This window comes from Ranitomeya imitator, chromosome 3, assembly GCF_032444005.1.
Source record: "Ranitomeya imitator isolate aRanImi1 chromosome 3, aRanImi1.pri, whole genome shotgun sequence".
Lineage (NCBI taxonomy): Eukaryota > Metazoa > Chordata > Amphibia > Anura > Dendrobatidae > Ranitomeya > Ranitomeya imitator.
The window spans coordinates 599137940-599165927 of record NC_091284.1 but is presented as its reverse complement, the minus strand read 5'-3'; the positions used below and the strand labels follow the sequence as shown (position 1 = coordinate 599165927).

The window sequence follows — 27988 nt, the reverse complement described above, 5'->3', positions numbered from 1 at the left end:
ATTAATTTTGTTGCCCTCCTTTGTACTCTCTCTAGTTCCATTATATCCTTCCTGAGCACCGGTGCCCAAAACTGGACACAGTACTCCATGTGCGGTCTAACTAGGGATTTGTACAGAGGCAGTATAATGCTCTCATCATGTGTATCCAGACCTCTTTTAATGCACCCCATGATCCTGTTTGCCTTGGCAGCTGCTGCCTGGCACTGGCTGCTCCAGGTAAGTTTATCATTAACTAGGATCCCCAAGTCCTTCTCCCTGTCAGATTTACCCAGTGGTTTCCCGTTCAGTGTGTAATGGTGACATTGATTCCTTCTTCCCATGTGTATAACCTTGATATGGAAATTTGGGTTGGATAAATCTACCCGTGTGTGCTGCGGCCGCTCCCAATTATTATTTCTGAGCCCTTAATGAATGAATGAGTCTGACACGTGATGACAGCTTGACATTCAATCAAAGACTGGAGATTTATTTCCTGATACATAGTTTTTATAATAGCATATAGAAAGGTGTGGTTTGGGCGGTTAGTTAATTAACATACAATTCAGTTATTGGTTATCTGATACATATGGAATATTGTGATTAATGCTCATATGACTGCTGATTATGCAACTAAAATGTAGCTCTCGGTATGTAGGGCAAAGTTGAGGCATCTGACCAGGACTCAGTTGAGACAACTCATCAGCACTTAATACATCTGGAGTTCTTCTGCTTTTTGGGTGGAAAACACCGAACAGTCTGTCTGGCTTATATTAGTTTATGTCAGCCATTTTAAGCAACTGATTATAAAGTAGCTGAGTAGATAGATATATATATATTTGCTTTGTGTAAGTATATGTGATTTAAAAGAATATACATGCAAGTGAGATCTACATGATATAAATATTTCTATCACAAGCCCCCCTTAGATATCACTTGCTCTAAACCTAGCCTCCTGTCCCAAAGCGCTGCAACTCTTTTGTGCTGCCGGCGATCCGACGCAAACCTAGTGTCTACGCCCTACTCCGTACAGTCTTTCGCAATGAGCGATCAGGAGATCTGTCCCTAAACGGGGGTAGAAACATGCATGGTCTCATATTGGCGACTCTGTTCAATCAGTTCCACATATTCGTCGTCATCAGGATTGGAGGAGCGATCAGGTGGGTGAATCTGAATTCGGATAGGTTCGTCCAGGAGAAGATGCGGCATCAGGTTTGTTGCGTCCTTGACTGTCTTTTCCATCATCAGGATCATTCTGGCTTAGGCGTATCTTCTGGTATGGGAGCCTTCTTGCAGTGCGATGCGTGGATCCAAGTGGGCCTTCCCTCTAGTTTCACAGAGGTTGGTGTCGTCAGCAGCACTTGGAAGGGACCGTCAAATCTGGGGTCGAGCGTTCTCCTCACAAACTTCTTCACCAACACCCAGTCTCCTGGTTTCAGGGAGTGTGAACCGGGTACCGATCCTGGATCTGGTAATGAAGAGAAAACTCGAGAATGGATGTTAGCAAGTTTCTTGGTGAGTTCAATTACATAAGCAGACAAAGTATCATATTGCATTGTCAACTGCTGAGGGAAGAATACCCCTAACCGAGGGCTGGACCCAAACAGAATCTCATGAGGTGACAGCTTTTCTGGGCCCCGGGGAGTGTGCCTGACACTAAACAGTGCGATGGGGAGTGTTTCATGCCATGGTTTACGTGTCTCTTGGGCAACTTTTAACATCCTGTTTTTGAGTGTCCCATTCAGTCTTTCTACTTTCCCGCTACTCTGGGGGTGGTAGGGAGTGTGTAGGCCTAAGTCTGACCCTACTGCTGACCAGATCTCCCTTGTGAGGTTTGCTGTGAATGCAGGCCCCTGATCACTCTCTATCACTTCTGGGACCCCGTATCTGCACACGATCTCTGAGAGTAGCTTCTTTGCAGTAGTCTTTGCTGACTGATTCCTCACTGGGAAAGCTTCTGGCCATCCTGAAAACACGTCCACGACCACAAGGGCATATTCGAATCCTCCACTTGGCGGCATCTGGATGTGGTCTATCTGGATCCTCTGGAAGGGGTACAGTGGTCTGGCGAGATGATGTGTGGGAACTTTCTCCATTCTTCCAGGGTTGCATTTGCCGCAGGTCAGACAGCTGCTAGTGAACTTGGCTGTTAGGGTGGAGATCCCTGGAGCGAACCAGTAAGCACTAGTGTTGAGCATTCCGATACCGCAAGTATCGGGTATCGGCCGATACTTGCGGTATCGGAATTCCGATACCGAGATCCGATATTTTTGTGATATCGGGTATCGGTATCGGAAGTGTAAAATAAAGAATTAAAATAAAAAATATTGTTATATTCACCTCTCCGGCGGCCCCTGGACATCAGCGGGAGGATCCGGCGTCCGGCACGGCTTCTTTCTTCAAAATGCGCGCCTTCAGGACCTGTGGAATGACGTCCCGGCTTCTGATTGGTCGCGTGCCGCCCATGTGACCGCCACGCGACCAATCAGAAGCCGCGACGTCATTTCTCAGCTAAAGTCCTAGAATGAGCGCCTTCTAGGACCTGAGGAATGACATCGCGGCTTCTGATTGGTCGCGTGGCGGTCACATGGGCAGCACGCGACCAATCAGAAGCCGGGACGTCATTCCACAGGTCCTGAAGGCGCGCATTTTGAAGAAAGAAGCCGTGTCGGACGCCGGATCCTCCCGCTGATGTCCAGGGGCCGCCGGAGAGGTGAATATAACAATATTTTTTATTTTAATTCTTTATTTTACACTTTAATATGGATCCCAGGGCCTGAAGGAGAGTTTCCTCTCCTTCAGACCCTGGGATCCATGAGGATACATTCCGATACTTGAGGTCCCATTGACTTGTATTGGTATCGGATATCGGTATCGGCGATATCCGATATTTTTCGGGTATCGGCCGATACTATCCGATACCGATACTTTCAAGTATCGGACGGTATCGCTCAACACTAGTAAGCACCAATCAGATCATTCATCTGTGTCTTTGATCTGTGTGTGGGCCCATGTGCCCACTGGACCACCATAGGGTACATGCTTCGGGGTAAACAGGGTTTGTAGTCCATTGAGTATACCCTTCCTTCTTGATGTGTTGCACCCTTCCGCATCCAATTCTCCTTTTCCTCCTTTGGGGCTTGTTCTTGCAACTTCTTGAATAGATCCCAAGACGTCATCTCATCTGGTGTCTTGTCCTCAGTTGCCACGTAGTAGCCGTCCGGCTCTACGACCTCTCCCATTTCTCCATACTGTCTTCCTTTGGCGGCTTCTTTGGCTGCCATATCTGCCATGTTGTTGCCCCGTGCCTCTACTGTGTTCAGTTTTCCATGTGCTTTGACCTTCAGTACTGCCACCGTTTTTGGGAGTTGTAGTGCGCTCAGTAGGTCTTTAATAGCTCCATGATGCTTTACGGTTGTTCCGCTTGCTGTGATGAAGTCTCTTGCAGCCCAGATGGGTCCGAAGTCGTGTGCTATGCCATGCGAATACCTTGAATCGGTGTAAATGTTCGCAGTTTTGCCTTCTGCAATCTGGCAAGCCTTCGTCAGCGCTATCAGTTCTGCTTCTTGGGCTGACAGGCTAGGTGGCAGACTCCTGGACCACAGGATTTCTTGATTGCTGGTCACTGCACATCCCGTGTGAAATCTTCCTTCATCATCTGCAAATCTGGAGCCATCTACATAGAGGATCAACTCTGGGTTGGCCAGTGGCTCTTCTGCCACATTGGGTAGTCCTGCTGTTTCCTGTTGCATGATGCTGAAGCAATCGTGATCATCTGGTCGGAGCAAATCCAGATCCTTGTGGAAGGTATCATGCAGATTTTGATCTGGAGGGTCCATATCTGTATCCCCCCTTGGGAGTGGGAGTAGAGTGGCTGGGTTGAGGACTGTACATCTGGAGATGGTGACGTTTTCAGGCAGTAGTAGCGAGCACTGTAGACGAAGATGTCTTGCTGTGGAGAGATGTTTTTGGCTGTGTTTGGTTGAGAATTGCTGAGATGTCATGTGGAGCCAGGATTTCCAGTGGATGTCCAAGAATGATGTCAGCTGTTTTGTCCAGGAGGGCGTGTGCTGCAAATACTGCTCTCATGCAGGAGGGGGCTCCCCTTGCAACTGGATCCAGGCGAGCTGAAAAATAGCCTAGAGGTCTCTGTCTTCCCCCGTGAGTCTGTGTCAGGACTCCAGTAGCATGGCCTTCTTTCTCCATCAGGTAGAGACGGAATGGCTTCTCGTAGTCAGGTAGGCCTAGTGCTGGCGCTGAGACTACTGAGTCTTTTAGCTTCTTGAACGAACTGAAGGCCACATCTGTTAGCAGGAACGGGGTTACGTTAACACAGTCATACAGAGGTTGCATTAGGACTGAGGCATCAGGGATCCAGGTTCTGCAGTACGATACTAGACCAAGAAAAGCTTGTAGTGCCTTTGGAGATGTTGGGGGAGCCATCCTCTCCACTGTGGTCTTCCGGTCATCTGTCAGGTGTTTAGTCTGGTGAGCAATGCAGTGCCCAAGGAATGTAACTCGCTTCAGACACCACTGGACTTTGTTCTTTGAGACCTTGCAGTGTTGTTTCGCCAGGTAGAGTAGGAGAGACACGGAATGTGCTTTACACGTGTCAAAGTCAACTGCACAAAGGAGTAGATCGTCCACGTATTGTAGCAGGGTCACTTCTGCATGTTCTGTGATCCAGTTGGCGAGAACTGCGGACATTGCTTTGGTGAATTGCGAGGGGCTGTTCTGGGCCCCCTGGGGCATCACCGCCCATGTGTACTGTGCCCCCTGATGCGTGAAGGCAAACAGGAACTGGTCATCTGGATGGAGGGGAACACTGAAGAAAGCATTTGCAAGGTCGATCACTGTGAACACTGTTGCTGTGGAAGGCACATTTGAGAGCAGGGTGTGTGGATTCGGCACAATTGGAGTTTCAAATACTGTAGCGTCATTCACCGCTCTTAGGTCATGTACCATTCTGAACTTGGCTGGCTCTCCTTTTACAGTCTTTTTCTTGACAGGGAAAAGCGGGGTATTGCAAGGAGAGGTGCAGGGGACAACGACCCCTATTTCCAGGAACACCTTCAATTGGTCTGAGACGGCTTGACTCTGTGCGATGGACAAGGGATACTGGGCCTTACGAGGGTACCTGGCTTGAGTGATACCCGCACCGGGGCAACCTGAAGTTTTCCCACATCTTGGGGTCCCTTAGACCATAGACTTTCTGGTACTACGTCCAGTACCTCCTTGGGTAGGCCTTCATGGGTTGTTTGAGGTTCCTGTAAGGCTGCCAGCATGACTGACTCTTCCTGGGTCAGAGGTGAAGAAAGGGTCACGGTCCCATCTTCCTGGAACACTATGGTTGCTTTTAGTTTCTGTAGAAGGTCTGCCCCCAGTAGGTTGAGTGGGCAGGTTCTTGACACCACAAACTGGGACAGGATAGAGTGTCCTGGCTGAGTGCACACGCTCAAAGGCTTTGTAAGCTGAGAATTTCTGACTTGACCGTCGATGCCTACGCAAGACACAGAGGATTCTGATAGGCAGGTAGGGTCAGGGAGTTCCACATGTCTCATCACACTTCTGGCTGCACCAGTGTCCACAAGAAAAGACCTGACAACGCCATCCACTTTCAGGGTAATTTGAGGGGTTGGTCCTGCTGAAGGGGTTTTGCATGTCAGGAGCGTGGTGTCTTGCGGACCTGGCTTGCCCCTGTCCTATGGATGGGGCGCTTCACTGTCCACCTTGTCTGCTCCTCGGCTTGCTCCTCTGGGCAGGGTCTTGGGTTGTGATGGAGCTCTGCACCGGCTCTGGTAATGACCCAATTTGCCGCAGTTGAAACATCTGACGTTCCTTCTGTCTCGGTATTGCGGTGGCTCTTCAGAGTCTATGGCCGCCATAAGGGGTGTTGTCTTCCGCACTCCTGGTTGGGACTCGATCCCTTTGGCTACGGTGAGCAGGGTGTCCATTGCTATTGACCTGTACTCGGGTCTAGCTACTATCAGTGGCTTCTTGATTGGTTCTCTGAGTCCATGCACAAAGGCCTGTGCCAACATCTGCCTGTGTATCTGATCATGAATGGTGAAGCCCAGGTCCTGGAAAACCTGCATTACTCTGCCATGAAACTTCTCCACAGTCTCTGTCTTCTCCTGACTCATGTCATGTAAGCCGAGGGCCTGTCCAGCCAGCCTGCCTTTGGCCCATTCTCTGAGTTGTTCAATCAGCTTCGGCCCTGACTCCCAGGCATGTACGTCTAAATCTGCTGAAAGCTTGAAGTGTTCTTTCATGATTGGCCAGAAGGCATCACCTGCCTTTATCTCCATCACTGCCCACAGATCATTCCAGGTGGCTGCATATGTGCGCTGGTTCTGCTGCATTCTTCTGTAGAATGGCATGGGGTGCATCTCTGGATCTGGAAGATTGTTGAGGATGCTGGTCACCTGACTTGGGGTGAAGTGCACATAGTGTAATGGTGGTGCTTCTATCTGACCCTGTCTCCTAGGTGCCCGTGGGTTTTTCTTTCTAGTACTGGGAAGCATGTATGAAGTCCCCTCTTCATCCTCATCAGAGGAATAGTTGTGATAGGGTGCACTGGGGTCATGCAGTGGCTGATAAGCGGTCTTGGATATTGTCTTTTTGTGAGAGGATGTGTTCCCACCCTGCTGAGGCTGTGGAGGATTATAGTTCCATTGTGGTGTGAATGTTGGCTGCTCTGACCGGGGATACTGATCACCATCTGATGCCTGTCTCTCCCCCCCTGTCCCCGGACCTGAGCTGCCTGCTGCCGGGTTTGCCTGGGGGAAGCCTGCTGCGGCTTGGGGGGTGCCTTCTACTGGGGGATCTCCACCCTCCTCCCCCGATACCATGACTGTCAGAGGCTGGGCTGTATTGGGAACATAGAATGTGCCTTGTGCTGTGAGCACTGGATACAGAGACACCACACTGCCTGGACTCGGCACCTGCCCGACAGGCAGCAGATCAGGAGAAGGAGAGTGTGGCCCAGAAAGCGGAGATGAAAGGTGGGAGGGAGCAACTGAGTGAGGAAAAGATGGGTGATTCAGAGGAGGGGGAGAGTGCTTCAGAGAGAGAGAGAGAGGAGGAGATGAAAAGTGTGAAGGAGGTGGGTGTGGTGTAGGAGGAGGAGGTGAAGAAGAAGAAGGAGGATGTGGTGTAGGAGGAGGTGCGGAATAATGAGAAGGGTGAGGAAGAGAAAGAGGAGGAGAAAGAGGTGGAGATGAAAGAGGAGGAGGAGAGGGCAGTGCAGAAGACGGAGAGGAAAAAGATGGAGGAGAAAGACAAGAAGAGAATTCTTTCTCCTTTGATGCAGCCCGTGCCGGCATTGTCAGAGTAACAGTGCCATCTCCCTGTACCAAGTTTGGGCGGGGCGCACCACATGCTGAGCAAGTCTCCCTGTACAATGGATTCTGCTGGGTGCAGACTGCACACACCCAATATTTTTCATCCCCATATGGGGGAGGTGCTGATGGTTTAACCTCTTTCCCTACTTTGTACACATAAAAAATCACTTCCTGGCTCCTTCACATATCTTTCAGTGCTCCCCAAGCGTTGTAAGTCTGTAGCCACCTTATACCATGCTGTTGCAATGGGCAGTAAGTTAGTATCAACTAGCTTTCCTTTCTTTCTTTTTAAGACATCATGCCACTCTGCAGCTCTAAGTCTGCCTCCCTGATGCATTTCACATACTTTCATGAGCTGCCTGTAATTCTTCACATATCTGACACCTTCATGCTCCGCTACTATTTGAGGAGCCGTTTTCTCATCAGGAAGCAAAAGGCTCTCCTGTTGCTTGGCCAAATTATTCCCCATTGCAAAAATAAAAATAAAAAAAAACACACAACAATAAAAAAAATCTCAAGTAGGTAAGTATATAAAAACACGAAAAGTAGAAGAAAAAAGGGAGCTTTCAAAAAATTGATGCAAGATGTTGAAATCAAAACATAAAAGAACCATAAAAAACTGGGTACACGATCCAAAACTCAGGATCTTCACAGAGAAGGAAGAAAAATAAATAAATAAAAACCCCTTTTAAACAAAAAGGTGAAGAGGCAGAAGAGAAAAGAAACTTTGAAAAACTTAAAAAAAAGGTCTAAAGACTTCAAAAAAAGCAACAAAAAACAGAAAATAAAATAAAATTAAAACGGCTTCTCCTCTCCCCCCTCTTTTTTTTTTTTTTTTTTTCTGTGTACGCTGCGCTCAAATGCAGTCAGAGACACACTTCCCCTTTTTATCAGCAGCTGCTGTTATACCAAAAATCACGTATGTCACAGCAAAAATGATAGATATCATTTAATTTCACCTCTTCAAATAAATGTCATATACCATAACCAGATATATGCAAAAACAGAAAAAACTTAGCAACAAAAAAGAATAGAAAAAAAAAAAAAAAAAAAAGACAAAAAAAAAACGGTTGTGACCGTGTGATTTACAATGCATATATTTCTCCTAACTGCATGGAGGAGGGGAAGTTCTAAATAGAGAACAGACGGGGAGAGAGAAGAGAAAAAAAAACTTCTTTTTCGATTCTATGCAGTTAAGCGACAGTACGTGACATTAACAGACAAAGAACATTGACATCCAGGAGATTCGACACCCTCTTTATTATTTTGTGACACATGCAAGAAGCGCTGGGTAAACAGACTACTGCCAATCGCACTGGGCACACCTATGCCCGGGCCACCTGAGTGAAAAACACAACAGGTGGGATTTCTACCACCCCGGTCCAAGCTATCTAACTAGATAGTCGGCACTACGGGAATCTGCAGTAGCCCTGTAAGTTATCACTACCCGTGCCTGGATATGGAGCCACCTGCCCCGAGACTAACTATCCCTCCTATGCACGGGAATCCTGCAATAACTTATCGAGCGATTTGACCTCCTGCGGTCTGTTACCCAGCAACCACAAACAGTCACTGTTCCTTTCTTCTCCCGGATGTTACACAAACACAGAACATATACACGGCACACAGCAGACACCTCGACTTATATCCCAGGGTTTAGGTTCAGGCTCGGACTTTTTACACTACCTGGGAATGCGGTGGTGACCACACCTGACCGGCTAAAGGTACAGACCCGGACTGGGCACAGGGGACATTCAGGTAAGATGATAGAATTTTCTTACCTTACTCTGATGGAGCTGCAGTCTCCGTCCCGTGGGCCAAGGCCGTGGCCCGCACCCTCGTCTGTGCGGTCAGCCGGATCCCCTCCTGTGATATCTTCGTCCGAGCCGTTGGGCGCCATTTGATATGGAAATTTGGGTTGGATAAATCTACCCGTGTGTGCTGCGGCCGCTCCCAATTATTATTTCTGAGCCCTTAATGAATGAATGAGTCTGACACGTGATGACAGCTTGACATTCAATCAAAGACTGGAGATTTATTTCCTGATACATAGTTTTTATAATAGCATATAGAAAGGTGTGGTTTGGGCGGTTAGTTAATTAACATACAATTCAGTTATTGGTTATCTGATACATATGGAATATTGTGATTAATGCTCATATGACTGCTGATTATGCAACTAAAATGTAGCTCTCGGTATGTAGGGCAAAGTTGAGGCATCTGACCAGGACTCAGTTGAGACAACTCATCAGCACTTAATACATCTGGAGTTCTTCTGCTTTTTGGGTGGAAAACACCGAACAGTCTGTCTGGCTTATATTAGTTTATGTCAGCCATTTTAAGCAACTGATTATAAAGTAGCTGAGTAGATAGATATATATATATTTGCTTTGTGTAAGTATATGTGATTTAAAAGAATATACATGCAAGTGAGATCTACATGATATAAATATTTCTATCACAACCTTACATTTATCATTGTTAAACCTCATCTGCCACCTTTCAGCCCAAGTTTCCAACTTATCCAGATCCATCTGTAGCAGAATACTATCTTCTCTTGTATTAACTGCTTTACATAGTTTTGTATCATCTGCAAATATCGATATTTTACTGTGTAAACCTTCTACCAGATCATTAATGAATATGTTGAAGAGAATAGGTCCCAATACTGACCCCTGCGGTACCCCACTGGTCACAGCGACCCAGTTAGAGACTATACCATTTATAACCACCCTCTGCTTTCTATCACTAAGCCAGTTACTAACCCATTTACACACATTTTCCCCCAGACCAAGCATTCTCATTTTGTGTACCAACCTCTTGTGCGGCACGGTATCAAACGCTTTGGAAAAATCGAGATATACCACGTCCAATGACTCACCGTGGTCCAGTCTATAGCTTACCTCTTCATAAAAACTGATTAGATTGGTTTGACAGGAGCGATTTCTCATAAACCCATGCTGATATGGAGTTAAACAGTTATTCTCATTGAGATAATCCAGAATAACATCCCTCAGAAACCCTTCAAATATTTTACCAACAATAGAGGTTAGACTTACTGGCCTATAATTTCAAGGTTCACTTTTAGAGCCCTTTTTGAATATTGGCACCACATTTGCTATGCGCCAGTCCTGCGGAACAGACCCTGTCGCTATAGAGTCACTAAAAATAAGAAATAATGGTTTATCTATTACATTACTTAGTTCTCTTAGTACTCGTGGGTGTATGCCATCCGGACCCGGAGATTTATCTATTTTAATCTTATTTAGCCGGTTTCGCACCTCTTCTTGGGTTAGATTGGTGACCCTTAATATAGGGTTTTCATTGTTTCTTGGGATTTCACCTAGCATTTCATTTTCCACCGTGAATACCGTGGAGAAGAAGGTGTTTAATATGCTAGCTTTTTCCTCGTCATCTACAACCATTCTTTCCTCACTATTTTTTAAGGGGCCTACATTTTCAGTTTTTATTCTTTTACTATTGATATAGTTGAAGAACAGTTTGGGATTAGTTTTACTCTCCTTAGCAATGTGCTTCTCTTTTTCCTTTTTGGCAGCTTTAATTAGTTTTTTAGATAAAGTATTTTTCTCCCTATAGTTTTTTAGAGCTTCAATGGTGCCATCCTGCTTTAGTAGTGCAAATGCTTTCTTTTTACTGTTAATTGCCTGTCTTACTTCTTTGTTTAGCCACATTGGGTTTTTCCTATTTCTAGTCCTTTTATTCCCACAAGGTATAAACCGCTTACACTGCCTATTTAGGATGTTCTTAAACATTTCCCATTTATTATCTGTATTCTTATTTCTGAGGATATTGTCCCAGTCTACCAGATTAAGGGCATCTCTAAGCTGTTCAAACTTTGCCTTCCTAAAGTTCAATGTTTTTGTGACTCCCTGACAAGTCCCCTTAGTGAAAGACAGGTGAAACTGCACAATATTGTGGTCGCTATTTCCTAAATGCCCGACCACCTGCAGATTTGTTATTCTGTCAGGTCTATTAGATAGTATTAGGTCTAAAAGTGCTGCTCCTCTGGGTGGATTCTGCACCAATTGTGAAAGATAATTTTTCTTGGTTATTAGCAGAAACCTGTTGCCTTTATGGGTTTCACAGGTTTCTGTTTCCCAGTTAATATCCGGGTAGTTAAAGTCCCCCATAACCAGGACCTCATTATGGGTTGCAGCTTCATCTATCTGCTTTAGAAGTAGACTTTCCATGCTTTCTGTTATATTTGGGGGTTTGTAACAGACCCCAATGAGAATTTTGTTACCATTTTTCCCTCCATGAATTTCAACCCATATGGACTCGACATCCTCATTCCCTTCGCTAATATCCTCCCTTAAAGTGGACTTTAGACAAGACTTTACATAGAGACAAACCCCTCCTCCTCTCCGATTTTTACGATCCTTTCTAAACAGACTGTAACCCTGTAAGTTAACTGCCCAGTCATAGCTTTCATCTAACCATGTCTCGGTTATTCCCACTATGTCAAAGTTACCTGTAGATATTTCTGCTTCTAGTTCTTCCATCTTGTTTGTCAGGCTTCTGGCGTTTGCGAGCATGCAGTTTAGAGGATTTTGTTTTGTTCCAATCTCCTCACTGTGGATTGTTTTAGAAATGTTCTTACCTCCCTTCAGAGTATGTTTTCCTGGGTCTTCTTTGTTCGAGTCTAATGTTTTTCTTCCCGTCCCCTCTTCTTCTAGTTTAACGCCCTCCTGATGAGTGTAGCGAGTCTTCTGGCGAATGTGTGTTTCCCAGGTTTGTTGAGGTGTAGTCCGTCTCTGGCGAGGAGTCCATCATACCAGTAATTCACACCGTGGTCCAGGAATCCAAATCCTTGTTGTCTGCACCATCGTCTTAGCCAGTTGTTTGCATCAAGGATCCTGTTCCATCTCCTGGTGCCATGCCCGTCTACTGGAAGGATAGAAGAAAAAACTACCTGTGCATCCAGTTCCTTTACTTTCTTCCCCAACTCTTCAAAGTCCTTGCAGATTGTCGGTAGGTCCTTCCTTGCCGTGTCATTGGTGCCAACATGTATCAGAAGAAATGGGTGGACGTCCTTGGAGCTGAAGAGCTTTGGTATCCTATCGGTCACATCCTTGATCATCGCACCTGGAAGGCAGCATACTTCTCTTGCAGTTATGTCCGGTCTGCAGATGGCTGCTTCTGTGCCTCTCAGTAGTGAGTCTCCCACCACCACCACTCTTCGTTGCTTCTTGGCTGTACTTTTTGCTGTCACTTGTTGCTGTGTGCCCTTTTCTTTTTTGCTTGCTGGTATTGCTTCATTCTTAGGTGTGCCATCTTCATCCTCTACAAAGATTTGATATCGGTTCTTCAGTTGTGTGGTTGGTGATTTCTCCATGGTCTTCTTGCTTCTTTTGGTCACATGCTTCCACTCATCTGCTTTTGGAGGTTCTCTGACACTTTTTTCACCTTCTGTGACCAGTAGAGATGCTTCTGTTCTGTCTAGAAAGTCTTCATTCTCTTTGATGAGTTTCAAAGTTGCTATTCTTTCTTCCAGACCCCGCACCTTTTCTTCTAAAAGGGCCACTAGTCTACACTTCTGACAGGTGAAATTGGATTCTTCTTCTGGTCGATCTGTGAACATGTAGCACATGCTGCATCTCACCATGTAGGTTGTCACATCTGCCATGTTGCTCCTAGATCCTGCTGACTTGCTGTGTGTTTTCCTTCTTGTGTAATCTACTCAGCCAAGCTCTCTTGCAATAATGTCCTACAGGCAAAAATTCTGGCTTGAATCCCTGGTTTGGTGATGCTTTCGAAGCAGCTGGTCCCGGCTGTACCCAACGATCTTCTAGCTTAGGGAGACTTCGCTTCTCCCAGAAGGCACCTGGAATATGCAAATTAGCCTCCTAAAGCTTGAATCCCTGGTTTGGTGATGCTTTCTAAGCAGCTGGTCCCGTCTGTACCCAACGATCTTCTAGCTTAGGGAGACTTCGCTTCTCCCAGAAGGCACCTGGAATATGCAAATTAGCCTCCTGAAGCTTGAATCCCTGGTTTGGTGATGCTTTCGAAGCAGCTGGTCCCGGCTGTACCCAACGATCTTCTAGCTTAGGGAGACTTCGCTTCTCCCAGAAGGCACCTGGAATATGCAAATTAGCCTCCTGAAGCTTGAATCCCTGGTTTGGTGATGCTTTCGAAGCAGCTGGTCCCGGCTGTACCCAACGATCTTCTAGCTTAGGGAGACTTCGCTTCTCCCAGAAGGCACCTGGAATATGCAAATTAGCCTCCTAAAGCTTGAATCCCTGGTTATGGGAATAATATTTTTTTTTCATTATTTAGGAATATTTTTTTTTATTTTTTTTTTCACACATTTTTTTTTACACATTTGGAAAAATTTTTTTTTACTTTTTTACTTTGTCCCAGGGGGGGACATCACAGATCGATGATCTGACAGTTTGCACAGCACTCTGTCAGATCACCGATCTGATAGCATTGCAGGCTGCTTCACAGTGCCTGCTCTGAGCAGGCTCTGTGAAGCCACCTCCCTCCCTGCAGGACCCGGATCCGTGGCCATCTTGGATCCGGGCCTGGAGCAAGCAGGGAGGGAGGTAAGACCCTCGCAGCAACGCGATCACATCGCGTTGCTGCGGGGGGCTCAGGGAAGCCCGCAGGGAGCCCCCTCCCTGCGCGATGCTTCCCTGCACCGCCGGCACATCGCGATCATCTTTGATCGCGGTGTGCCAGGGGTTAATGTGCCGGGGGCGGTCCGTGACCGCTCCTATCACATAGTGCCGGGTGTCAGTTGCGATAGGCAGCTGACACCCGGCCGCGATCGCCCGCCTTCCCCCCGTGAGCGCCACCGATCGCGCTGGACGTACTATCCCATCCGTGGTCATGGGGGCCCACCCCAACTTGATGGGATAGTACGTCCCATGTCAGAAAGGGGTTAATGTGTGATAGGTGAGAAGTGGAGTTTTTCCAAGAGAGCGCGGTGAGACTGTGAACAGTTTGAGGGGTGGAGCCTGGGTGGAGTCTCAAGGGGGCCCCCGAAAATTTTGCCCCCCACAGGGCCCTGGCTACCCTTAATCCTCCCCTGGGTAGCTAAGCAGCTTCATAGCATTATTCATCTTTAGATGATTAGCACTATATCTGGAGGTAAAAAGCTCTTCTGAGGTAACAGGTTTCATTTAAATCTTGATTAGCTTCTTTTGTACTTAGAGTACATCAGAAGATCAAATGTAGCCAGCATTGTAGAATCTGCACTTTAGTAACATGGCAGTAATATTATTCTTCTTCTACTTTACAGCCTGTGTCAAAATGCAGCTGCCTCTTAGCTCCTGCTTCTCAAATCCCCTCTTGTATATCTCACTGTGTGTCAAATATGCTTCTTTTCATTGGAATCTTTGAGCTTTATTGTGCACATTAATATGCTAGATACTTCAAAATGCATCACATTGAGGTTGTTTACTACCATAACTTTTTTTGCACAAAAGGTAGTAGAACAGATTTATGAAAATAATGAAACATTTTTAAGTTTTAGAAAAGTTACCAACAGAGGTGAGCATTCTTCTCAAAATTAATAATCTTGAAAACCGATGTAATGGGGCACAGTTATAGTAAATGCCCATGATCAGTGAACACTGCGGGTCGGATGCTGCATACTTGTGCAGCGTCCAACCCACAGCATCCAGATGTCACTGCATAGTGGATGCGATTTCAAGAAATATGTCCACTATGCATCTAGAGACACCAGCCGGTCACCCAGGGAGACAGACATGCGGCGTCTCTCCAGACCGCATCATGTCAATTTCTCTGGCGGAGACACTGGTCCCTGCAAGAGAAATTTCACCAATAGAATGTGTTGGACACAGTGAATCCGCATGGTTCAGTGAACACAGAGATTCACCTGCATTCAATAGACGGCAGCGCTGCGTCCAAAGCGCTACCACTTCATGATCGCGGGCACCCGGCCTTAGAGTGGATGCAGGGGTCGAGGTTCTCCAAGTGCTCATCTTTTACACAGGAAAATACCAGTGCTATAAATGACACATGAGAATTTCAAATTTAAAGCACACCTTGGATTATGCTTAAAAATGTATCTATTAATGTGTTTTTAACAGACGACATATCCTGATCAGCCACAGGCTTTTTTTTGTGTCAGCTATAATTATGATAAATAAGTAACCTGGATAACACTATCTTTAGAAATATTTTTATTCATTTTCTCATTGTAAAATAAAATGATTATTACAAAAGACATGTTTTACTTCATCTATTGACCATGTTTGGAATGAAAGATCACTCCCGCTCATCTTTTTTCTAAATACATTTTTTCCATTATTTTGATGCTCTTTAACTAAGCTTTTAGAATCATTTATTCCACTTCTTTCTCGCACTAAGTTTTTTTTATATGTAAAGCTATTTTTTGTGTTCATCATGTTGAATAACAATTTTCTTACATATCTATTAACATGCATGACGTAATATAAATAGTAGACAAAGGAAAGACAGAACAATTCTGGAAATAGTACAATAGGAGGTAATTTATCTATCAAACCCAATGTTTTACCCAGAATTTTTCTCATATAATTACTGTGTGAATTAAAATTTCATATCAAATATAGTTTTTTTGGACAATTTGATAAATCACCTGCAATACATAACCTATTAGCAAAGTCCCTATAATTCAAGCAGCCTTACAATAATTATACAGTTGTGCTCAAAAGTTTACATACTCTGGGAGAAATTTTGCTTTCTTGGCCTTTTTTTAGAGAATATGAATAACCATTTCTCCACTCATGGTTAGTGGTTGGGTGAAGCTATTTATTGTCAAACTACTGTGCTTTCACTTTTTAAATCATAATGACAACCCAAAACAGAGCCCCTGATTATCAATTTGTTAATCACAATTGAAACGCTGCTGAATGGCATTATCAATTCTTTGGATATCTTTTTGTATCCCTTTCCTGTTTTATAAAGTTATCTACCTTTTCCTGTAGATCTGTTGACAATTCTTTTGCTTTCCTCATGACTCACAATCCAGAAATATCAGTGGCTGGATGAAAGAGGGAAGAGTCTGTCTGGAACCTAAAGACTCACTCAGCTTTTATGCACACACACTGATTACAAACAAACAGGTCACAGGTGAGGATGATACCTTTAGTAGCCATTCAAATCCATTTGTGTCAACTTCTGTGCGTGTTATCAGGCAAAATCACCAGGGTATGTGAACTTTTGATCAGATGTTTTCGGTTGTCATTATGATTGAAAAAAAGAAAACACAGTAGTTGGACAATAAATGGCTTCACCCAACCACTAACCATGAGTGGAAAAAATAGTTTTGGTGTTATCATTAACATTCTTTGAAAAAAGGCCAAGAAAGGAAAAATTCTGCCAGGCATGTAAACTTTTCAGGACAACTGTAGATATTATGTACTGCAACTATAGCAGAACCTATTGTAAATCTGATTGATTTATAAGCTTGTCTATGAACTTTCAGAAGTGGAGAAAAATTATTATGTTGTATGTTTTTAAATAAGAAAACAAGTGTTGAATGCCTTCAAAGAAATAAAATATGTTATTGTACCTAGTATGGTTTCTATGATTAATATGCCATAAAAATATTTCCTAAAATTATGTATAATTTTCTTATGAAAGAGAAAATGATTAGAAATGGGAGAACTTGAATCGTAAAATTTGGCTTCCGTACTGAACACCTGCTGTTTGGGCATGGACACCGAACACGGACTTCACCATTAAGTCCATGCTGCTGTTCGGCCCCGGATCACCAGGTGTTAGTTGTGCTGTCATGAGAATGACAGCGCGGCAAACACTGCTTTTCATCAGCAGAGAAATCATTACCACTGGTTAGACAGTGGCGGTTCCTGAACTGTTAAATGACAGTGTGAACCCGCAGCTGTGATCGGAGGTAAAAAGTTTACCTCCAGTCACTGATGTCAGCTGATAGGACTACTGCTCCAATCAGCCGATGCCTGCTGCCACTAATAACAGTGAGAGCAGGCGACAGCTGATGGAAATATTTATCTACTCTAAATAAACAATAAAAAAGGAACAGTATGAGTTCCCCTGTATTTTTGACAACCATCCAGGCAAAACTGACAACTGGGGGCTGCAACCCTCAGCATGGGAACTGCAGCTGTTGGACCAACAGTAATGATTTTACCGCTGATCAGAAGCAGTGTTTGCCACCCTTTCATGCACATGACAGAGTGGCTAACACTGGATGCTTGGGCCCTCTGTTTTAGGGTATGCATTTGGGTTGGGGTCTGGGTACTGTTCTGGTACTCAAAACCAAACTTTTTTAACTGTTTGGCTGAACCCACCGGACCCAAACATCCAGGGGTCCGCCCATCTCTAAAAATGATGGATCCGACTTCACGGAGGTAAAATCTTGAACCTTTATTGAATCATCATAAAATCATGGTAAACATTCACATGTTCAACCTTGACTAAAGGTGCATTATATACCAGAGCCCATTAGTGTTTGTCAAATGGACATTTTTGTGAACGGTTAATGTGACAACACAGCATTTATTCTTAATTACTCTAGTCATATTTCCAGTAGGTCAAGAGACCTAAGCCATTGCTATGAGCCTGAATGTTGACTTTTGAATCAATATGTGTTGCAACTTATTGTGCTGCTGTCCTTAGAAGACAGGAACGCAGGTAAATTGAACAATCAATGTTTGCTAATATGTTTATTACTCATTGTATTGGTCCATGCAGTTTGTTGACCTGCAAATAGAAATGGACAAACTGTGCTGATCGAATACTCGAACAATGAGAGTTTACCTCATCCCACCTTCCCTCTGACCTCTGGATGATAGCCTGAGGGACAGATGTTGGGTGAAAAAGGAGACCTTAACCCCTTCACCCCAAAGCCTGTTTTCACCTAAGTGACAGGGCCATTTTTTACAATTCTGACCACTGTCACTTTATGAGGTCATAACTCTGAAACGCTTCAACGGATCCTGGTGATTCTGACACTGTTTTCTCGTGACATATTGTACTTCATGATAGTGGTAAAACTTCTTCGATATGACTTGCATTTATTTGTGAAAAAAAACAAAAATTTGTCGGAAATTATGAAAATTTAGCAATTTTCAAACTCTTAGTTTTTATGCCCTTAAATTAGAGAGTTATATCACATAATATAGTTAATAAACAACATTTCCCACATGTCTGCTTTACATCAGCACAATTTTGGAAACATAATTTTTTTGTTAGGACGTCATAAGGGTTAAAAGTTGACCAGCGATTTCTCATTTTTGCAACACAATTTGCAAAACCATTTTTTTACGGACCACCTCACACTTGAAGTGACTTTGAGGGGTCTATATGACAGAAAATGCCCAAAAGTGACACCATTCTAAAAACTGCACCCCTCAAGGTACTCAAAACCACATTCAAAAAGTTTATTAACCCTTCAGGTGCTTCACAGGAATTTTTTGAATGTTTAAAAAAATTGAACATTTAACTTATTTTTCACAACATTTTTACTTCAGGTCCAATTTGTTTCATTTTACCAAGGGTAACAGGAGAAATTGGACCACAAAAGTCGTTGTACAATTTGTCCTGAGTACGCCGATACCCCATATGTGGGGGTAAACCACTGTTTGGGCACATGGCAGAGCTCGGAAGGGAAGGAGCGCCATTTGACTTTTCAATGCAAGATTTGCTGGAATTGAGATCGGAGCCCATGTCACGATTGGAGAGCCCCTGATGTGCCTAAACAGTGGAAACCCCCACAAGTGACACCATTTTGGAAAGTAGACCCCCTAAGGAACTAATCTAGATGTGTGGTGAGCACTTTGAACCTCCAAGTGCTTCACAGAAGTTTATAATGTAGCGCCGTAAAAAAAAAATTTTTATTAATTTTCACAAAAAATGATCTTTTTGCCCCAAATATTTTATTTTCCCAAGGGTAAAAGGATAAATTGGACCCCAAAAGTTGTTGTGCAATTTGTCCTGAGTACGTCGATACTTCATATATGGGGATAAACCACTGTTTGAGCGCATGGCAGAGCTCGGAAGGGAAGGAGTGCCATTTGACTTTTCAATGCAAAATTGGCTGGAATTGAGCTCGGACGCCATGTCGCATTTGGAGAGCCCCTGACGTGCCTTAACAGTGGAAACCCCCCACAAGTGACCCCATTTTGGAAAGAAGACCCCCTAAGGAACTTATCTAGATGTGTGGTGAGCACTTTTAACCCCCAATTGTTTCACTAAAGTTTAGAATGTAGCATTGTGAAAATTAAAAAATCATTTTTTCTTTCCACAAAATGATGTTTTAGCCCGCAATTTTTTTTACCAAGGGTAACAGGAGAAATTGGACCACAAATGTTATTGTCCAATTTGTCCTGAGTACGCTGATACCCCACATGTGGGGGGGAACCACCGTTTGAGTGCATGGCAGAGCTCGGAAGGGAAGGAGCACCGTTTGAAATGCAGACTTAGATGGAATGGACTGCAGGTGTCATGTTGCATTTGCAGAGCCCCTGATGTACCTAAACAGTAGAAACCCACCACAAGTGACCCCATATTGGAAACTAGACCCCCCAAGGAACTTATCTAGATGTGTTGTGAGAGCTTTGAACCAACAAGTGTTTCACTACAGTTTATAACGCAGAGCCGTGAAAATAAAAAATATTTTTTTTTCCACGAAAATGATATTTTATCCCCTATGTTTTTATTTTCCCAAGGGTAACAGGACAAATTGGACCCCAAAAGTTGTTGTCCAACTTGTCCTGAGAACGCTGATACCCCATATGTTGGGGGGAACCACTGTTTGGGTGCACGGCAGAGCTCGGAAGGGAAGGAGCGCCATTTGAAATGCAGACTTAGATGGATTGGTCTGCAGGCGTCATGTTGCATTTGCAGAGCCCCTGATGTACCTAAACAGTAGAAACCCACCACAAGTGACCCCATATTGGAAACTAGACCCCCAAAGGAACTTATCTAGATGTGTTGTGAGAGCTTTGAACCAACAAGTGTTTCACTGCAGTTTATAACGCAGAGCCGTGAAAATAAAAAATATTTTTTTTTCCACGAAAATGATATTTTATCCCCTATGTTTTTATTTTCCCAAGGGTAACAGGACAAATTGGACCGCAAAAGTTGTTGTCCAACTTGTCCTGAGAACGCTGATGCCCCATATGTTGGGGGGAACCACTGTTTGGGCACACAGGAGAACTCGGAAGGGAAGGAGCCCTGTTTTACTTTTTCAAAGCAGAATTGGCTGGAATTGAGATCGGACGCCATGTCGCGTTTGGAGAGCCCCTGATGTGCCTAAACAGTGGAAACCCCCAATTATAACTGAAACCCTAACCCCAACCCTAACCCTAGCCCTAACCCTAACCCTAGCCCTAGCCCTAACCCTAGCCCTAACCCTAGCCCTAACCCTAGCCCTAGCCCTAACCCTAGCCCTAACCCTAGCCCTAACCCTAGCACTAATGGGAAAATGGAAATAGATACATTTTTTTACATTTTATTATTTTTCCCTAACTAAGGGGGTGATGAAGGGGGGTTTGATTTACTTTTATAGCGTTTTTTTGGCGGATTTTTATGATTGGCAGCTGTCACACACTAAAAGACGCTTTTTATTGCAAAAAATAGTTTTTGCATCACCATATTTTGAGAGCTATAATTTATCCATATTTTGGCCCACAGAGTCATATGAGGTCTTGTTTTTTGCGGGACGAGTTGACGTTTTTATTGGTAACATTTTCGGGCAGATGACATTTTTTGGTCGCTTTTTATACCAGCAATTCCTGAATTTCTTTTAGGGGGGGCGTTTATACCGTTCCACGTGTGGTAAAATGGATAAAGCAGTTTTATTCTTCGGGTCAGTACGATTACAGCGATACCTTATTTATGTAATTTTTTTTATGTTTTGGCGCTTTTACACAATAAAAACTATTTTATATAAAAAAATAATTGTTTTTGCATCGCATTATTCTGAGAGCTATAACTTTTTTATTTTTCTGCTGATGATGCTGTATGGCGGCTTTTTTTTTGCGGGACAAGATGACGTTTTCAGCGGTGGCATGGTTATTTATATCTGTCGTTTTGATCGCGTGTTATTCCACTTTTTGTTCGCCTGTATGATAATAAAGCGTTGTTTTTTGCCTTGTTTTTTTTTTTTTTTTTTTGCGGTGTTCACTGAAGGGGTTAACTAGTGGGATAGTTTTATAAAGCGGGTCGTTACGGACGCAGCGATACCAAATATGTGTACATTTATTGTTTTTTTTTTTTTTTACATAAATAAATGGATTTATTGGGAAATGTTTTTTTTTTTTTATTTGGGGATTTTTTTTTATTTTTGTTTACACATTCTATTTTTTTTTTTTTTACCTTCTAACATTGTCCCAGGGTGGGACATCTCTGTATTAGATCAGATCATTGATCTGACACTGTGCATAGCACACTGTCAGATCAACAATCTGACAGGCAGCTTAGCTGGCTTCCAGCGCCTGCTCTCAGCAGGCGCCGGCTAGCCAGGTCAATTCATGACCCGGAAGGAGTCCGGCGGCCATCTTGGATCCGGGGACTCCTTCCGGGTCACCGGAGCAACGCGATCTTATTGCGTTGCTCCGGTGGGAGAGCGCAGGGAGCCCCCGTCCCTGCGCGATCCCCCTCTATGCCGCTGTCACTACTGACAGCGGCATCAGAGGGGTTAAATGCCCGCGATCGGTGATAGCGCCGATCGTGGGCATTGCTGCGGGGTGTCAGCTGTCGTATACAGCTGACACCCGTACCCGATCACCGCGGCGCTCAGCGCGAGACCGCGATGATCGGTGCGCCGTACTAGTACTGCTGCTGGCACTAATGCAGTGCCGGCAGCGCAGTACTAGTACGGCGCATGTCGCGAAGGGGTTAATCATTCTGTAGAAAAATCTGCAGAACTGCAGCCTGGGAACCATGGCATCAACTGGAGGACTGCAGATTTGAGTCTCTACAGAACAGCAGCCAGTAAAACAGGACTTCAACCAGAGGAATAAAGACTTATGGTTCTTCCTAACAGAAGCCAAGGTCCCATGGCTCAAACTGGAGGAATACAGATTTTTGACACTCTACAGTATGCCAGCTTAAGGGAGCATGGCCCCAGCTGGAAGAATACAGTTCAGATTCCTTGACCATCACTGAACCCATGGAAAAATTTGGAGACAATAGGTTTTGACAATCAGTCCAGTTGACCCCATGGAGACATTTGGAGAAGCCAGGTTGGGACAATGAAGTCAACAGACCCCATGGAGACATTTGAAGAAGCTAGGTTGGGGCAATCAGGTCACCTGGCCACGTACAGTACAGACCAAAAGTTTGGACACACCTTCTCATTTAAAGATTTTTCTGTACTTTCATGTCTATGAAAATTGTACATTCACACTGAAGGCATCAAAACTATGAATTAACACATGTGGGATTATATACTTAAAAAAAGTGTGAAACAACTGAAAATATGTCTTATATTCTAGGTTCTTCAAAGTAGCCACCCTTTGCTTTGATTACTGCTTTGCACACTCTTGGCATTTTCTTGATGAGCTTCAAGAGGTAGTCACTGGAAATGGTCTTCCCACAATCTTGAAGGAGTTCCCAGAGATGCTTAGCACTTGTTGGCCCTTTTGCCTTCACTTTGCGGTCCAGCTCACCCTAAACCATCTCGATTGGGTTCCACTGACGAGGAGTAGTACCCAGAAACACAGTGTGTGCAAATTGAGATTCTGGTTTGGCTTTTATCCTAAGTCATGTGACAAAGTTTGTTAAAGGGTCAACATTGACTGTTAGGATTGCTACTTCCAATAGAAGGCACTAAAGTTCTAGTTCTCTTCCTCTCTGAAGAAACAATTTGCATAAATCCTCATCCTGTTGCTTGATGGAGGTAAAAGTCCTGTAAGTATATTTAGTACCTATCAGACATTGATTGTATATACTTTGAATAAGCCATAAATGTCCCAAAATGTAACACCTCTTTCATTTTTTAGTGCGAACCTTGGATTGGCTCAGGTTGTGCCCCCTAACGTATACTATATCATAGCATACTGATGGCATAACACAATTTAAAGCAATACTGAAACATTTTAAAGTGCACTGTCATTGTGATTCAAAATTTGTCAAGATTTGGCGCATTGATAAAATAAATAATATATGTGAACACGATGCTCAGTGAAGGAAATTTGGAATATTATATTGCTGAAGAAGAGGAACAGAGCTAGCAGCATCATACTAACCCATGTGTTTTAGGTGGCTCAACAATCTCCAGTCACAAAAGAAGGTATCAGTTTTACAAATGGTACATGATAGGTGAAAGGTGCCAGTACAGATTGTGGACTCTGTCCCATAAATATATTCAATAATTTATTAGTATACATTTTTCAGCACATCACTTTAATGCTTGTCAATAGTTATTTCATTTAATTAAAGGCTAGCTGGTGGTGCACACAAATGCACTTGTACTGAACTTTGTTGCATTCCACATCAGCATTTTCAGGTAGTTTACACATTCCCTTGCATCTGTTTGATGCGTCTGACTCTTGAACATGAACCTTACCACTTGTCTAATGGACTTTTTTTGGTGACAGGACAAGGAATCTGGTGCATGCATCAGGTATTAACCCCTTTCTGACCTCGGACGGGATAGTACGTCCGAGGTCTGAAGCCCCGCTTTGATGTGGGCTCCGGCAGTGAGCCCGCATCAAAGCCGGGACATGTCAGCTGTTTTGAATCGCGATCTGCCCGCGCCTATTAACTAGTTAAATGCCGCTGTCAAACGCAGACAGCGGCATTTAACTACCGCTTCCGGCCGGGCGGCCGGAAATGATCGCATCGCCGACCCCATCACATGATCGGAGGTCGGCGATGCTTCTGAATAGTAACCATAGAGGTCCTTGAGACCTCTATGGTTACTGATCGCCGGTAGCTGTGAGCGCCACCCTGTGGTTGGCGCTCACAGCACACCTGCATTTCTAATACATAGCAGCGAACATCAGATCGCTGCTATGCAGCAGAGGCGATCGCGTTGTGCCTGCTTCTAGCCTCCCATAGAGGCTATTGAAGCATGGCAAAAGTAAAAAAAAAAGTTAAAAAAAATGTTAAAAAAATAAAAAATATATAAAAGTTTAAATCGCCCCCCTTTCGCCCCATTCAAATTAAAAAAAAAAATCGAACCTACACATATTTGGTATCGCCGCGTTCAGAATCGCCTGATCTATCAATAAAAAAGCATTAAAGGGACACTGTCACCTGAATTTGGAGGGAACAATCTTCAGCCATGGAGGCGGGGTTTTTGGGTGTTTGATTCACCCTTTCCTTACCCGCTGGCTGCATGCTGGCTGCAATATTGGATTGAAGTTCATTCTCTGTCCTCCATAGTACATGGCTGCACAAGGTAATCTTGCACAGTGCAGGCGTGTACTATGGAGGACAGAGAATGAACTTCAATCCAATATTGCAGCCAGCATGCAGCCAGCGGGTAAGGAAAGGGTGAATCAAACACCCCAAAACCCCGCCTCCATGGCTGAAGATTGTTCCCTCCAAATTCAGGTGACAGTGTCCCTTTAACCTGATCGCTAAACGGCGTAGCGAGAAAAAAATTCAAAACGGCAAAATTACGTTTTTTGGTCGCCGTGACATTGAATTAAAATGCAATAACGGGTGATCAAAAGAACGTATCTGCACCACACTGCTATCATTAAAAACTACAGCTTGGCATGCAAAAAATAAGCCCTCACCTGACTCCAGATCACGAAAAATGGAGACGCTACAAGTATCGGAAAATGGCACAATTTTTTTTTTTTTTTTTAGCAAAGTTTGAAATTTTTTTTCACCCCTTAGATAAAAAATAACCTAGTCATGTTATGTGTCTATGAACTCGTAATGACCTGGAGAATCATAATAGCATTCAGTGAACCTAGCAAAAAAGCCAAGCAAAAAACATGTGTGGGATTGCACTTTTTTTGCAATTTCACCGCACTTGGAATTTTTTTCCCGTTTTCTAGTACATAACATGGTAAAACCAATGATTTCTTTCAAAAGTACAACTTGTCCCGCAAAAAATAGGCCCTCACATGGCCAAATTGACGGAAAAATATAAAAGTTATGGCTCTGGGAAGGAGAGGAGCGAAAAACGAACACGGAAAAACGGAAAATCCCAAGGTCATGAAGGGGCCACTATTGAATAGATAATGATCACAAAATCATGAAGTATATAAAGAGTAATAGGTCATCTATTTTTTAACCCTAGAAGAAACCATTGCACAAAACACGTGTTAGCAGTGAAGTCCCTTTATACATAGGAATATAGTATATACAGTAGGTAAGATCTGACTGGATAACACTATCATTGTAATTTACTGTGCTACTCCAGTTGGGTACTACATGCGGTATGTCAGTGGTGTGCCGATAGATTAGTCTATAAAGTGTAAACTTGCAAAAAACTATGTAAAAGTTTTAAGCAGATGTGGGAAAAAAAGATGCAAAGTAAGAATGCTTTAACAAACAGAAGTGCCTATAGTTTATTTATAAACAAAAAATATAAATTAAATGATCAAAAAAGTCTAAATAAAATCATTATTTCATGTAACCTCCCTTTGTATTTGTAGGTAGAATAAATTTGGAGACACATTCTTCCCTGATGGTATTGAATGATGGATAAGTACCTGTGTTTTGTTACTCAGTTCTGAGAACATCAAGAAATGGGCAATATTGAGGCCTGTAATCTCAGTGGTCAGGCAAAGAGATTTAGCGCAGCAGATGAAAAACACATCATTACTTCAATATCAGAAGTCGTGTGGTGCTATCAGTCCAGAATTGGCAGCAATCAGTAGGACCCAGCAACACAGCTACATTTATCTACTGTTCAAGGAAGCCTGACCAGAAATGCTCTTCATGAAAGAATTTTCGACAAAAATCCTACCTTAGATACAATGTGTCCAGCTGACTCACTTATACACAAAACCAAGTGAAATGGAGTGTAAAAGTATGAACGCAGGTATGCTGGAATGATGAACCAAAATTTGAAATATTGTGTTGCTAGAGAAGGTACCATACTTTGTTCACGAAGGACAATAGAAAGCAGTACAATAATGATTATCTGCAGGCAACAGCGAAGCATAGGGAAGTTTCATTGCAAGTTTGAGGCTGCATATGGAGTTCAGAATTTGGTCAAGATTAATGGGATTCTCAATGCTAACAAATACTGGCAGATATTTATCGATCATGCAATAATCAGAACTGCATTTTATTGTCTCCAAATTTATTCTGCAGCAGGACAATGAACCCAAACAGCTAATGTCATCAATAACTATGTTGACCATAACTGTAAAAGAAGAACAAGCATCCTAGAAATGATAATATGGCTCCCAGAGATCTTACCATCATCCAGCCTGTATGGGATTACATAAATAGACAATGCAATCTTACATGCACAAAAGATCTTTGGTTATTTCTTCCAGTTAATTGGAACAACCTATCTGCTGAATTCCTTCATTAAAAAGTTTTTACAGTACCTACTGTAGATTAATTGATGCTTTGGTGCTGTTTTCAAGGCAAAGGATGGTCACACTGAATGTTAGTTTGATTTAGATTTATATTTTCCTCATTCATTTTTCATTTTGTAAATTGAGAAACATAAACTACTAATGTTTCTCTGATTGCAAGCATGGTAATTTGCAACATTTTTAATTAGCAGCATTTCTGCACACCTTCCTAAAGTTTTCACAAAAGCTTTGATATATAATGTGTGCCCCCTGTGGCTGCTGTATGTAATGTCTACATGAAGCCTTATGTCTGCTACATCGTAATATTTAAATTAAAATAAGTAAATCATATTTTTTTCATAAATAGTATACATGAAAATTCACAGGTAAAATGTATGCTTAGTGAAGACAGATTATTACGTAATGAGATAGGAGATGAATAGAGATAGGTGGACACCTGGATGTTCGGGTCCAGCGGGTTTCGCCTATCAGTTACAAAAAGTTTGGGTTCAGGTACCAGAACAGCACCCGGACTCGAACCCAGACCCCATTCACTTCAATGGGGGGGCCCAAACATCCAGTATTTGCTGTGCTGTAATGTGCCCGACAGCGCGGCAAACACCGCTTCTGATCGGTGGTGAAATCATCTCCATCAGTAAGAGAGCCATGGTTCCCATGCTATCAAAAGACAGCATAAGTGCTCAGCTGTGATCGAAGGTATACAGTTTACCTCCAGTCACTGGTGTCAGCTGATGGGACAACTGCTCCCATCATCCGACACCTGCTGCTGCTAATAACAGGGAGAGCAGGAGTGGTGGATTGGCGTATTCATCTACTGCTCCTGCACTGTAAATGAATAATTAAAAAAAAGAACCCCACATGGGTTCCTCTGTATTTTTGTTAACCAGCCAAGCAAAACTCACAACCGGTTTGCTGCAACCCTCAGCTGTCAGCTTCAGCAAGGCTAGTTATCAAGAATAGATGGTCCCTACGCTGTATTTTAAATTTTTTGAACAATTAAAAAAATGGCGTGGGATCCCCCCATTTTTGACAACCAACCATGCTAAAGCAGACAGCTGAAGGCTGGTATTCTCAGGCTGGTAATGGGCCATGGATATTGCCCCCCAGCCTAAAAATAGCAGCCCAAAGAGGCCCAGAAAAGGCATATCTACTAGATGTGACAATTCTAGTGCTTAGTCCAGCTCTTCCCACTTGCCC

General features: G+C 43.6%; 1 long non-coding RNA gene across 1 annotated transcript; it reads right to left on the bottom strand.

Annotated features, from left to right (window-relative positions):
* Nucleotides 1-432: 432 nt before the first annotated feature.
* Nucleotides 433-9777, bottom strand: LOC138670600 (uncharacterized). The gene is made up of 2 exons (XR_011319359.1): nucleotides 9101-9777; nucleotides 433-1444 (listed from the first exon to the last, which is right to left on the bottom strand). It is a non-coding gene; the product is annotated as an uncharacterized lncRNA (long non-coding RNA).
* Between the last annotated feature and the right edge of the window lie 18211 nt (nucleotides 9778-27988).